Source organism: Dasypus novemcinctus, chromosome 10, assembly GCF_030445035.2.
Source record: "Dasypus novemcinctus isolate mDasNov1 chromosome 10, mDasNov1.1.hap2, whole genome shotgun sequence".
NCBI lineage: Eukaryota > Metazoa > Chordata > Mammalia > Cingulata > Dasypodidae > Dasypus > Dasypus novemcinctus.
In genome coordinates, this window is record NC_080682.1 from 127,666,081 (window position 1) to 127,680,302 (window position 14,222).

Below are 14,222 nucleotides of genomic sequence, written 5' to 3' on the forward strand. Positions count from 1 at the left end.
TTAAAACTAGTTTCCATTGTTTTTCATCCAACAAATGTCATCCCTGAGGTTGAAACCAGGGGCAATATTGTTGTAACAAAACAAACAATTCTCTAAATATTTTCAATTTAGTTTTTATTCCAGTACTTTCTAAAAGCATATGCAACAACTGTATATATTCATTCCATTGTGACTGGGAATTCCCCATTACCCTGATGCTATGGGGGACAGCCCATCTGTCTTACCAGCTCATCTGGAAATCCCTGGATTCCACCATCATTCAGGTCCCTGTTCAGGTGCCACTTGTTGTAGGAGAACCTGTATGAACACAGAGGTGAAAAGAAAGACACAACACAATGGGGTTCAGGGGGCCATCATCTCTAAAGAAATGAGGCAATTTTTCTTTATTAAACTGTCCTATTATATCTTTTGCTGACCTACTTGTCTAATAAATTCTACTTGTCTGGCTCTGGCAATGTTACTCCCACTTCCTCTCCTTCATGCTCTTGGGCATGGAACAGGAATTAGGAGAATGCTGAGTTCCTCTTAATCTCAAGTACACCCACTTTTATTTTCTGGATCATCATTCTTTGTGCCCTTTTCCCAGATAATAACTGCACCTTAACCAAGGCCACAGCATCTCACATGCTGATATGCTGAACTTCTGTTTCACTAATCTCACAGCCACAACTCATCAGTGCCCACACAAGGGATGCCCATCACCCATGTGTGTGCCTGGAAGTGCCCAGCTTACAGGGCTCCTAAACACTGCTCTTCTCTATTAGGTAGCCTCGGGGGTCCCATAATCCAAGTTACCATTCAGTGCATTTTACCAGATATTAGACAAAGTTATTAGTATTAAAACAGCAGATATTTAGACATAGGGATTAGTGTCAAAAGCACATAGAAATTCCCATGTTTCTGGCAAGGTCACAGATTCTGAGAGCTGTGAACCAGCAGGAGGGTAAGCTGGTCAATCTCTGCCAAGAGTCAGTCACTGCTCAGCACATGGTCCAAGCAAACAAGAATCAGGGTGACTTTTTTTTTTAAGGTTTATTTTATTTATTTCTCTCCCCTTCCTCCCTGCACCCCCCCCCCCCACCCCAGTCATCTGTTCTCTGTATCCATTTGCTGCATGTTCTTCTTTGTCTGCTTCTGTTGTTGTCAGCGGCACGGAAATCTTTGTTTCTTTTTGTTGTATCATCTTGCTGTGTCAGCTCTCCATGTGTGCGGTGCTATTCCTGGGCAGGCTGCACTTTCTTTCATGCTGGGCAGCTCTCCTTATGGGGTGCACTCCTTGCGCATGGGGCTCCCCTATGCAGGGGCACCCCTGCATGGCACAGCACTCCTTGTGCGCATCAGCACTGCGCATGGGCCAGCTCCACACGGGCCAAAGAGACCCAGGGTTTGAACCACAGACCTCCCATGTGGTAGACAGATGCCCTATCCGCTGGGCCAAGTTTGCTTCCCCAGAGTGGCATTTTGAACTATTGGATAACTTCACCACCTCAAGATCTATAAATGACTAAATCTGTGAGCTACACACTCAAGCGACAGTAATCAATAAGAACTCAAAGTCCCAATTAGTCATTAGCCTAGTAGTCATTCCTTCTTGAAACTCTCTTGTGGAGCTTAGAGCCTCCTTCCTAATTAACTGTCCCACTGTGGGATGGTTTGTGTCATCATGGACAGTCACATCACTCAGTGAATACACTTACCTAAAAATGAAAAAGAACACTGAAAGGAAAAATATTACAAGGTCAAATTCACTATTTTTAATATGGTAAGATATCGGTGTAATCAAAATCTCTATAATTATTATCTTTATAAAAAAAGATTAGTGACTCAACACAATAAACTATTTTGCCTAGAATTAAATCCAGTCCACAAATAAAAGTTTGCTTAAAATTTAAAGAGAAAAAATACTATAGAGCAGCACTTTGAAATTGGAGAGTTTGAAATGATATTGGAAAGTTCAGTAAGACAATATTTGTCTAGCTTCAAAATAGGCAGGAGAGTGATGGGATTCTGTCAGTAAATCAAAGCTTGTATTTTAGTACCATTTGTATGCTGAATCACTTTTCATTAGGATGCCTTTAGCTACACAGCCAAAGAATCTTATTTCTCTTCTTCTTCTTCTAAATAAGATGATGGCTCATCAAAAAAGTATTCCAGACTTATTATCCTTCTGCCTCCATATTTTCTTGCCCCTTCCCAAGTCATGTGCAGCTCCCCAACTAACCCATGAGCAACACCCCAGCGAGCTGTACTGTGTCCTCCTGGCTGCTCCTGAGGGCCTGCTGGAGGAACCTCCTTTTCACAGGGCAGATGACAAGGCTCCATCTAATTCCAGGGGAAGATCATCTTACTTTGAGATGTAATGGTCTGTAAAGTTGTTTTTTTTTTTAAGTGAGTTCAGATATAAAAATCTCCAAACATAATTACAGATGATATCTATGATTTCCTTGGTAGGGGAATGTTCACTGGGATCCTATTACTTACTGATCCCTGACTGATGAGGAGATCAGCGAGTATGGCACCTTTTCCGTAGTAAAAGGTTTTTCTCTTAGGATGAAAAAATTTTAATTCCCAAAGATGTATCATTCAGGAAAAGTTTGTGCCCCCCGCCCTTGTCTAATTAAGGGGTCTTTGACCCATCCACTGTTTCCCTTCTGCTTTTCTAAGGGACCAAGAGCAAAAGACCTGTGCAAAAACTACACTGTATAATCCTTTAATTCTCAGTGTTTTCTTTCTCTAATTGCAGGTCACCTCAGGAGTAAGGGAAAAGGGTCTGTATTTTGCAATCGTTCACTTTTTGAGGAAAAAATCTAGATGATTATAAAACCAGGTCTTTCATACTTGCCTTAGGCTAGAGAGGCATCCTGATTCCAGCTTCCAGGTGGGAATGAGAAATGGGGATGTGGAAAATGGCCATGCTCTACAGTCTTTGTAAACAGCTATGTTCCCTTTAGGTGGTGAGGGCCTGTGTGTGTGTGTGTGGGGGGGAGGTCTCTATGTGTGAGTCTCCGTGGTGTGATTGTGAAGGTGGGAATAGGGGTATGTTTGCCCTGAAGTTATTTTTCACACACATAGCACAATTGCCAGTGTCAACTTCTCAAAATAAAATATTCCATCACCACTAAACACTTCATGTATATTTACTTGCTCACCCTCAATACTACCATACCTGGGGCTTGTTTTCTACATCCACACCCTCATGGAGAAACACTGAGGTTCAGAGACAATTAGCCGAACATTTCCAACTCCTAAGTACAGGAACCTATTTATGAAATCAGGCATGTGGCCCCAATGCTGATGCCAATAGCCACTATCTATGCCCACAGTCAGCCATGGGTACATTGTACACCATGCAAGAGACACTGAACATCCCTTTGTATTCCTGGAAGTATCCAAACTGCAGAAACCCTAATCCCTGTTCTTCATTATAAGGAGCCTCAGTGGTCTCATGACACAAGGAGGTTGCAGGTCTCTTTTACCACAGACTGTGGCCTTGACATAGTATGAAATTCACAGGGAAAGCCCACATTCTTGTGATCAGGCAAGTGCTGTGATGGTCCAGCTAATGTGGAAGTTAGAAGTGTAGAAGGGATTGCTTCACCTCCTCTCTCTCCTTGGCAAACTATTTGTCTTGTTGAAGGCCTCTGACTCCACACAGCCCAGGGAAGGCCTGAGATCCCAGGAGAAAGAGCTTGGTGATCTTGGGTGATAAGCACGGTCTCAACTGAAGAAAGGAAGGATGGGTGTGCCACCATCTCTAACAACTTCCTACAGATGTTTGTGTTCCTAAAGATTGGCTTGCAGATCAGTGGTGTGACTCCATCAGGAGTAATGAGGATGACAATCTAGGTAGATAATACTTGAAGGATGCAAAGGGAGAGGGTTCCCAGGAGCAGTTGTATTGCATGTGCTACTTTGTAGACTGAGCAACAGGGTGTGAACACAGAAAGTAGGGGAAACATATATGGAGGTCTGCTTTGTTCTTTTCATATTTTAATTCTACAATAGAGGTAATAGGACCATGGCCTTTGAGTGTTTGTGTTTGCAGTCTTCTTTTCTTGATTTACTATTTAAGAGTATCTTTCCCAAAAAACCTGATCTTTCATGCGTCGATCACTGCCAATCCTCAAACCCTCTGGTTTTCTAGGTTTACTACACATGCTCCCATGTCCTAATGATGTGCAGTAGGGATCATATACTCGAACAAACTTCTAGTTTCTGTTTTTCACCCAAATACAAATCTTGGGATTAGGAATAAAACCTGAATTTGCTTCCATTTGATAGAAGATTATGTCCAGTTGCCTCTCAACACCATCCAAGTCCTAGCATAGTTTCTGGAGGATGTGTGTGAAGGCGCTACTGGATTGCCTCACACACTGGCTCACACAGTCCCGCTGACCTGTCCCCCTGAAAAGGACCAAACCCAGGACAGAGCCTCAGGGCTTCATGGCCAGGGTGGCACTGCTTCTCTCAGCACCCATTGCTCCAGACGGCTAGCTATGCCCTGTCACCACACTGCAGTCACACTCCTCCATGTTATCTTTCCTTATTCCTGTGTAGAAGCTCTTCCTTTCCAATCTTCCCGTCTTCATGAAGCTCTGGAATGTTCCACTGACTTAAGTGGTAACACTTATATGACACTGTTGACTTGCGGACCAAGGGAAGGAGGGAAGGTGGACAAGTCACTTCCTTCTCCCCCTCCCCCTCCCGCTCCCCCTCCCCCTCCCCTCCTCCTCCTCCTCCCCATTTCTTTTTTTTTTTCCTGAGATTTGTTTTTTTTTATTTATTTTTTTATTTTTTATATTTTTTTATTGACTTTGTAATAATATTACATTAAAAATATATATGTGAGGTCCCATTCAACCCCACCCCCCCCACCCCCCTCTCCCCCCCCAACAACACTCGTTCCCATCGTCATGACATATCCATCGGATTTGGTAAGTACATCTTTGGGCACCTCTGCACCTCATAGACAATGGTCCACATCATGGTCCATACTCGCCTCCATTCCATCCAGTGGGCCCTGTGAGGATTTACAATGTCCGGTGATTACCTCTGAGGCACCATCCAGGGCAGCTCCATGACCCAAAGACGCCTCCACCTCTCATCTCTTCCTGCCTTTCCCCACACCCATCGTCCACCATGTCCACTTTTCCCAATCCAATGCCACCTCTTCTTTGTGGACATTGGATTGGTAGTGTCCATTGCACCTCTATGTCAAGAGGAGGCTCAGATTCCACATGGATGCTGGATGCAATCCTCCCATTTTCGGTTGTAATCACTCTAGGCTCCATGGTGTGGTGATTGTCCTTCTTCAACTCCATCTTAGCTGAGTGTGATAAGTCCAATAAATCAGATTGTAGGTGCTGGAGTCTGTTGAGGCTCAGGACCTGGTTATCCCATTTCTTATTCTCACCTGGAAGCCGGAATCAGGATGCCTCTCTAGCCTAAGGCAAGTATGAAAGACCTGGTTTTATAATCATCTAGATTTTTTCCTCAAAAAGTGAATGATTGCAAAATACAGACCCTTTTCCCTTGCTCCTGAGGTGACCTGCAATTAGAGAAAGAAAACACTGAGAAGGAGGAGGGGGAGGAGGGGGAGGGGGAGGTCCTATGTCATGACAAATGGCTCTGGAATTCAGTGCCATGACAGCAGGCCCTATTTTGGAGGCCTCCTCCTCCTTTTTTGGAGGCCTCCTCCTCCTTCTCAGTGTTTTCTTTCTCTAATTGCAGGTCACCTCAGGAGCAAGGGAAAAGGGTCTGTATTTTGCAATCATTCACTTTTTGAGGAAAAAATCCAGATGATTATAAAACCAGGTCTTTCATACTTGCCTTAGGCTAGAGAGGCATCCTGATTCCAGCTTCCAGGTGAGAATAAGAAATGGGGAGGAGGAGGAGGAGGAGGAGGGGGAGGGCGAGAAGGAGGAGGTGCTATGTCATGACAAATGGCTCTGGAATTCAGTGCCATGACAGCAGGCCCTATTTTGGAATTTGTGCTCCTGAGTGTGATGGAGTTGGACTCAGATGTGATCTCTCTACACATGCCTCTCTGTCACTTTTACTGAACCTGTGGTTGGTGCTGGGGTTGGTGTATGCTCAGGAGACTTGAATCTCTGGACTGCCCATGTGTCAGTGGGCCCTGAGCCTCAGCAGAGTTGGAACACCTACTCTCCAGTTCATTGGACATACCCAGGTAGCTAACAAGGAGGTGAGGATGGTCAACCACCACACTAGGAAATCAAGAGTCTACAACCAAAAGCAGGAGAATCCCATTCATTATCCATGAGGGATCTAATCCCCCTCTCAATTTATAAGTGGAGTGGACATCAACATCCCAGGGTCCTCAGGATGGAGGAATAAAATATGGATTAGAGTGGACTTACTGTATTCTACTATAGAATTATTGTGACTCTAGCAATGGGTAGGGTGGGGGGGTGGGGAGTGGGATATATGGGAACCTCTTATATTTTTAACACAAAATTTTGCGTGATCTATTTATATTTTTTAAAAAGACAATAAAAAAGGGAAAAGAAACAAAAAAGAAAACAAAGGGAAACCAAGATAAAATTTTAAAGTAATAAATTGAAAGTAGAACTAATACACAATCTAAAAGTAATTCACTGAAAAAAAATAATAAAACAAGCAGTCACTGGCTAAACCAATCAAGGGAAAGGAAAGAAAGGAGAAATGTCCAATTTAAAATTGTAGAGAGAAAATAACCAAAACAGGAAATTTTTGAGATCATAAAATATTTTATGCAACTATTTGTAAGTAAATTTGAAATCCTAGATGAAAACAACTCTCTAGGTTAATCTCAGTAGAGACAAACTGTTTGAACCTGTTCTGTTTCAACAATTTGATTTTCTTCATTATGGTCCTTTATCATTTATAGGATCTTTTTACCTATCTTCTACAGGTACCATTTTTTTCTCCAATCCTTAGAATATCTTATTTCACCTCTTTTTTCCTCATATTTTCCCCAATATAGCTTATGAAAAATTTCAAGTATACTGAAAAGTTTGCTATATTTGCTTTATCACATATCTATCATTAATCCTTGGTGGAGTGGGTATCACCATCCCAGAGTACTCAGAATTGGGAAACAATTATGGACTAAAATAAACTTACCAGTATTCTACTGTAGACTACTTGTGAGTCTAGCAATGGGAGAAATGGCACTGTTGTAAAGGCAGTGACCCACAGATGTTCTGGGGTTAGGGAGAGGGAAAAACAGTTGTAATATGGGAGCATTTTTGGAACCTGGGTATCATCTGAATGACATTACAATGACAGATACAGGCCATTACATATTTAGCCATACCTATAGAGTCAAATGGGAGAGAGTGCAAACTACAATGTTAACTATAACCCATGCTTAGTGGCAATGTTGCAAAATGTGTTTATCAATGGCAATGAATGTACCACACTGATAAGAATGTTATGTGGGAAAATGTGGGCGGTGCGGGGAGTGTGTCATATGGGAATCCCCTATATATTCTCCGTAACACTTACGTAATTGAAGTATCTTTTAAAAAATAAAAAAGTGAGGGAAAAAAGTGGGAAAAAAAGTCACCAAGTCTAGTTTGGATATAGTATAGACAAATATATATAAAAACATAACATATTTAAATTTTGTTGTCTTCTTTTGCTCTCAAGTAGCACTGTACTATAACCTATAATTAAAGGACTGAGCACCTATTTGAAGTTTATATATGACCTTAAATCTTCCTCCTCCTCCTCCAACCAAATCAGCAAAATCACAGTTTAAAGATTTATATCTGCTAATTAAAACTATCAGGGACATAAAGTTTAGATAATTACACAGAATTGTTCAACACATTACAACATAAAACTGTGAAAAGCAAATAGCTGGTTGCAAATGGAAATGATGTAAAGGAAATGCAGCATTTCTCTGGCAAAGAGCAGATAAAAGCCTGAGAGACAGATAAAATTTAATTTACTGATTCTACTATTGAACCCAGCATTCAATGATCACTTTCCTGATTGTGACAGCAGGTAAATAGTAAATGAATCAAAGTCATACAGTTAGACATTTGAAAGATGAACAAGGACAGAACGGCAAAAATACTTGATTCCTATTTTGCATTGACCTAGCCTGGTAAGGAGAATGGCCTTCAAATTGGAACGAAAGTATAATGTGTAAACAATAAATCAAAGCATCAAGATTATAAAGACTACAAAGACCCTGTTGTCTCCACACCTAGTAAATTACATCCCAATATGTTGAAATAACAAGGAAAAAAGGTATCTGAGTAGCTCCTACACCCCCCCTCCCCCAAATAACACAGAAGAGGAAAAGTTATAGAAAATTTAAGAATGTTAAGTCCTGCTTTGATACACAGAAAGAAAGAAGTGGTGGATTCTAGAAAAAAATGATTTGTTAGTTTGTTGTTAATAAAAAGTGAATGGGAAGGAAGGGGAATAGGGAGTCAATGCTTAATGGGTACAGAATTTCTATTTGGGTTGATAGAAAAAGGTTTGGTAATAGATGGTAGTGATGTTATTAGCACAATATTGTGAATGAAATTAATACTACTTAATTCTATACTTGAAAGTGGTTAAAATGGGAAATTTTATGTTGGGTATGTTAACATAATAAAATAATTTAAATGCTCATGAATATTATTTAGAAGATCCTACCATGCTCATTAGAAGGTTACACGGGCTCACTAAGAACAAGTTATACCAAGCTAATCTCTCCCCTATGAAAGGTTATTTTTGTAAAACTCAATTTTCTCTGTCCTATAAAGAAGATACATACTAAAACACTGTGGTTATGTCTGAATATGCTTTTTCAGAAGAAATTGACTAACTCTGTCTTTGAGAAGTGGGCTTCTAAGAAGGTGAGGGAATTGACAACAATCTCATGTGGATCAGATTAAAAACAGAAGCATTTAACTAGAAGGAAGGACTGGCAGGAGAAGCTGACTTTGAACGCCTTAAAGATCACCCTCTACTCAGGGACAGTGCACACGTATCCTTCTATGCCCAGCACCTGGCACATAGTAGGTACTCAGTAACTGATTTCTTGATATATATGACTAGAAGAAGAAATAGGATTTAGTTTGTATTGCTAGATGGCAGAATTAGGACCATGAGAAGATACAACGAGAGATATTTGGGTACAATACTGAATGACTTCTGAGCAAACCAGAATGAGCCATGAAGTACTTGGTTTTGAGTTGCTGGAAATGTTCAAAGAGGGACTGACTGACAATATGCTAAGAATGCTAAAGAGTGACAGGACACTAGATAAACTCTGCCCTACCAGTGCCCCGGCCATAGGTTAGAACGATCAAGCACCATAGACACAAAAATGCTAATAATATATTTTTTCCTTCTGCATAAAAAATAAGAAGAAATCCATAAGAATAATTGTATTAGAGTAGTGCACCCTACCTAAATATTACCCTTAACCTGTTTTTAATATAGATTTAACAGAGAGGGTCAAAAAGAAAGAGGCTGTTCCTATTTTATTTCTTTTACAGTTTAACATATTTGACATATTTTATATTGAGAGAAAATAAGGAACTCAGATATTTTAAAAATGTCCAAACGATACATCCAAAGTATGAAATTAATATTAACTTTCAATAAAGGCACTTCAGGGGAAAAAGAATTAGGAGTAAGCAAAGAACTTCCAGTTTTTATTTTGTAGAAATTTGATAAGAAAAATATCCAACGAAATTAAAAAAACCAGAATGGATTAATTTACAATAAAACAGTCAACCTAAAGTATCAGCTCTTTTATTTAGGGCCAAGGAGGCTAATTGTTCCCATTTAAACAGAATTGCACAACTGGTATTTTTACCTACATTTGATGGCACAGAAATAAAAAAGTCAAACAACTTTCATTGAGAGCCTCCTTCAGAATAGAATTCATACAATTACTTCTTATATTTTAAAAAATCATGTTATACTTTGAAATATCTCTACAACTACTCTGATAATGAGAACATTTTTTAAACAATTCTTATAGCAAACAAAATATCTTAAAACTAATTTTGTAGTATGTTAGATGGCTTAAAGAAACTTAGCAAAGATGGAAATTAATGTACAAAAATTAAAGTCCCTTGTTTATAGCAACCAGCCAAAAAAATATTTTCCCTAATTATTTTTGCTTCCTGCAATTTATTAGCAAGGATGAATTACAAGAAGCAGAATGCACCATTTTTTGGTTTTCAGTTGTAGCTGCCAGCTAATGTGTTCGTGACTGTAAAGGTGAAACAAACTATGATTATGCTCACAAACTATAGAATGGAAAAAAAACCCAAAATTTATCTTTTAAAGTGTTTCTCTGTCCTTGCTTTCAAGTCAAGACGAAAAATTCACAGCAGTTTAATAAAGATGGTAAAAGACTATGGGGCCCACTAAAATAAAACTGTGATTAATTTTCCCTATTACACTCCCAAAGTGCTAATTGTCCTAAGTATGATATTTTATTATCAAGTTAACATTCTACAGTAAGCTTTGAGCAAATACAGCACTTGACAGATTCATTTACAGATTAGTCATGGTAGCCCTTAGACAGACAGAACATCTTATTTTCACTCTTTAACTTGCAACTGTAAAAAAAAACCACACACACACACACACAAACAGAAAAAACACCACCACATATATAAGGGAATATGTAATTTATGACAGCTGGCCAGGCATTTAACTTGGGTAAAGAGACTTTCAGATTTTGAGGTAACCTAAAATTGTTTTCAGCAATCAGAAACATATTCTAAAAAAAAAAAAAAATCACTCTTTATAACACACTGAAGTTATTCCACTCTTTTTGGAACTGTAGTTTTGTCACATTATTGTGCCAAAACGCAAACCTAAGCTCAACTTCTTAAGATGATAATAAAAGAATATTTTAAGTCTGAATTTTGGCCCTGTTTAGATACATCTGTGCTTAGAACATACTTGAGAAAGCTATAAGGAGATATGGGCACAAGAGCCTGAGATGAGGAACTATCTCCTTCCTAATTTGATGGTAAATTTAACAGACTTTTTAGGAAGAATCAAACTACCAGTAATATGGACACTTAAAAACAGAAGATTCATTGAGGTGATAAGCTTCAGTCTAGCCTCAGGAAAACATCAGAGCAATGTTCAAAAGGCGAAGAAACAAAGGAGAGAGCTTTTGTTCCCAAGTGATGACAATACTGTGAAAGCTCCCAGAATCAGCACTGAGGAACATAACTCCCTGTTTATTATACTCTGGACACAGTATGTTTCTTCCCCTCTTCTGAATTCATTTCAAGATAATGTGAAGTTTGCTTAACAAATGAGGATTCACACTAGAAAATGGAGGATCTCAGTAAGTATTTAGAATTAGAAGACCAGAAGAAAGAGTGGTCATTTTAGAATCATTCTTTTATCAAAAGTTATCCAAGTCTGTTATTGATTTTCTATTCATTTTTCAAACAGCAATTTCAATTCAAAGACTATTTATTTTCAACAAGTAGCTTTGGTTATCTGGAATGCACAGACTAATCAAAATCCTATTTTAAATCCTTCATTGAACATTATGTATGAAGAAAAAAATTTTAGTTTTGATTTGCGGCATCATCATTCTCAAAAAAATATTTGATGAGAAAACCTATTGGCTTAGAGTTTTTATGTGGCTAAAAAGAAAGTATAAATACTTTATTCATAAGGAATTCTAGGCTGACCCTCCTTAGCATACTGAGTCATGGTATGGCCTCTTTCCTTTCAGGGCCAACAGCATGCATCTGGCAAAACTACTAGCTGGAATTACTGGTGCACTGTGCTACTGTGGAAGAATTTCGCTCTGTGATGCTAACTGGCTCATTCAAGTTTTGAAACTATGACCCTGGTTCATTAGCACCATACTTTACTCAACTGAAATAATTAATCAAGTTGATGTGGGTTGAGGGGCGCAGGATGGGATGAGGAGGAGACTTAGGACAATAGTTATATACATCATCAAGATACCATGATACACAGTGAAAATTTAGTTAGTACACTGCTTTACAGGTTGAAAATAATTGATCACATCTATTAAAACTGCACCCAAATTTTTACAAAATCTGAACATCTGCAAATATACAGCTCTCTGGTGTGGCCCAAATTAGAATACAAGTGGAAATTCATCAAACGTAAGTTTGTCAGTAAGCTAGAAGAAAGAAATATACATTTTATAGGTAGTAACTTACCAAAAAAAAAGTGGAGATAAGGTAAAAATTAAGTGAAATCATTCATAATTATTTCCAGTTTCAACCTTCTCATTGGAGAGGCCAAGAACAGGCTTCTGGAAAATCTACTTAATATATGTAAGAAATGGCATCTGCTACCATACAGATGTAGCTTTCCCTCAAAGGATGGAATGATCATAAATATATCTCAGACATTCATTTTCATAAAGGTTTTTGAGACACTGACTCCATTGAAGTATTGGAAAGGGAGTCTATTGTAAAGCAAGTTTTCTAGGAAAAAGGCACTTTGCTATGAAAGTTGGATTTAATGACATGAAAGTTGAGAAGACTAGGATAGACTCAAAAGTCAGCATTCACTTTTGTGTTTATGAATACAGAGCAGGTGCCAGTTTAGGGAATGTAGCTGACAACGTACAAACAAAACCAAACAGCAACATTAACTATATTCTCTGCAAAACAGTAATTTATGACATTTCTCCAAAAACCAACATAGTTCCAAGTTCAACAGTAAAAAGAAAAAAAAAGTCACCAGCAGTTTCTACTTTAGAGCTCAAGACACTGTTTTCAACAGAATTTCATGTCTACAGTTTGGTTCTCTGTTTCAGAGGATGAATTTCTTTTCAGATGAAAAACCTGGGGTGGGGTGGGAGAAAGGAGGAACTCCCAGGACAGAAAAATACTGGGGAGTAAGAGGAGGTGCATTTGTCTGGTCAGACAACCGAGTGAGGAGGTAGTTATTCTGAGAACTTCTCAAAGAGAGAATAATGTACTGATCTACTGAGAGTTGGGGAAGTAGCAGGAACTTCTCTGTGAGACTGAAGATAGCAACAGGGATACTTCTCCTCCAGGGAAGTCAGGACCAGGCGTCAGTGCAGCTTGAAAGTGGCTCTTTTCTGATGATAGAACTTTATAAGTATCTTGTTACATCACCACACACGGCAACCCCATACAACCTTGAGTCCCATCATCATTGCTGTTGAGTTTTTTCATTCGATACTGATGTATTTCTCTTACCAGTGTGTAAAAGGCCTCTTCAACACCCTGTCTGGTCTTGGCTGAGGTTTCAATGAATGGAATCCCATAACTCTTGGCCAGTTCATGGGCTTGTTTTGTGTCAACTGTCCTTGTTGGCAAATCACACCTGTTTCCTACCAGCACCATAGGTACATCATCTGAATCTTTAACTCGTTTAATCTGCTCTCTGTAGAGGTTAATATCTGCAAATGATTTGCTATTATTGATGGCAAACACACAGAGGAAACCTTCGCCTGTCCTCATGTACTGGTCTCTCATGGCACTGTACTCCTCTTGTCCGGCTGTATCCAGAATGTCCAGCAGACAGGTTTCACCATCTATAACCACCTTTTTTCGGTAAGAATCCTCTATGGTGGGATCATACTCATCTACAAAGTGGTTCTGTATTAGCTAGTCAGTGCGCTTTTCCCAACACCACCTGCTCCAACCACCACCAGTTTGTACTCAGTCATTTCACACCAGCAAGAATCTCAAGCTCCACTGCCTCCGCTTGGGACGGGTTCAGGACTACAACCGGGAAAAGTGCTGGAGACCCCGGAACCGCCATGAACAGCCCCCACCAGGGAGCGGCACTTCCGGCCCCGCCTGTTCCTATTTTAAATAGCAGATTAGACAGCTAAACTCTACTCTAGGCACACAGACTATTGCTCTCTCCTTCAGAGAACTACCTGAGAAACATTTAAGTTAGGTAAACCAACCTATGTTGTGGAGTATCAGTAAAAGCCCTTCACTGCTAAGGAGAAAATGGCTCAAAGAGACAGGCCTAAGTGGGTTAGCAGCACACTTTACATAAAGAAGAGCACATTGTTAGGGCAAGTAGGCTGCAGCCTACTGAGCTTTAAACTTATCTCTTCCAACAAGTAAACAGCATATAAAAACATACACTGGCGAGAACTGAGTAATTTAGAAGGTAAGGGATGAAAAGTCAAATGTGGCATTCATAAGCCTAAGGCATATTCGAGAATTACATCAACACACAGAAAAGTATAAAGCTTAATA

General features: G+C 39.4%; 1 pseudogene; it reads right to left on the reverse strand.

Moving 5' to 3' along the window:
• Nucleotides 1-12,612: 12,612 nt before the first annotated feature.
• Nucleotides 12,613-13,722, reverse strand: LOC101414240 (GTPase NRas pseudogene; annotated as a pseudogene).
• Between the last annotated feature and the right edge of the window lie 500 nt (nt 13,723-14,222).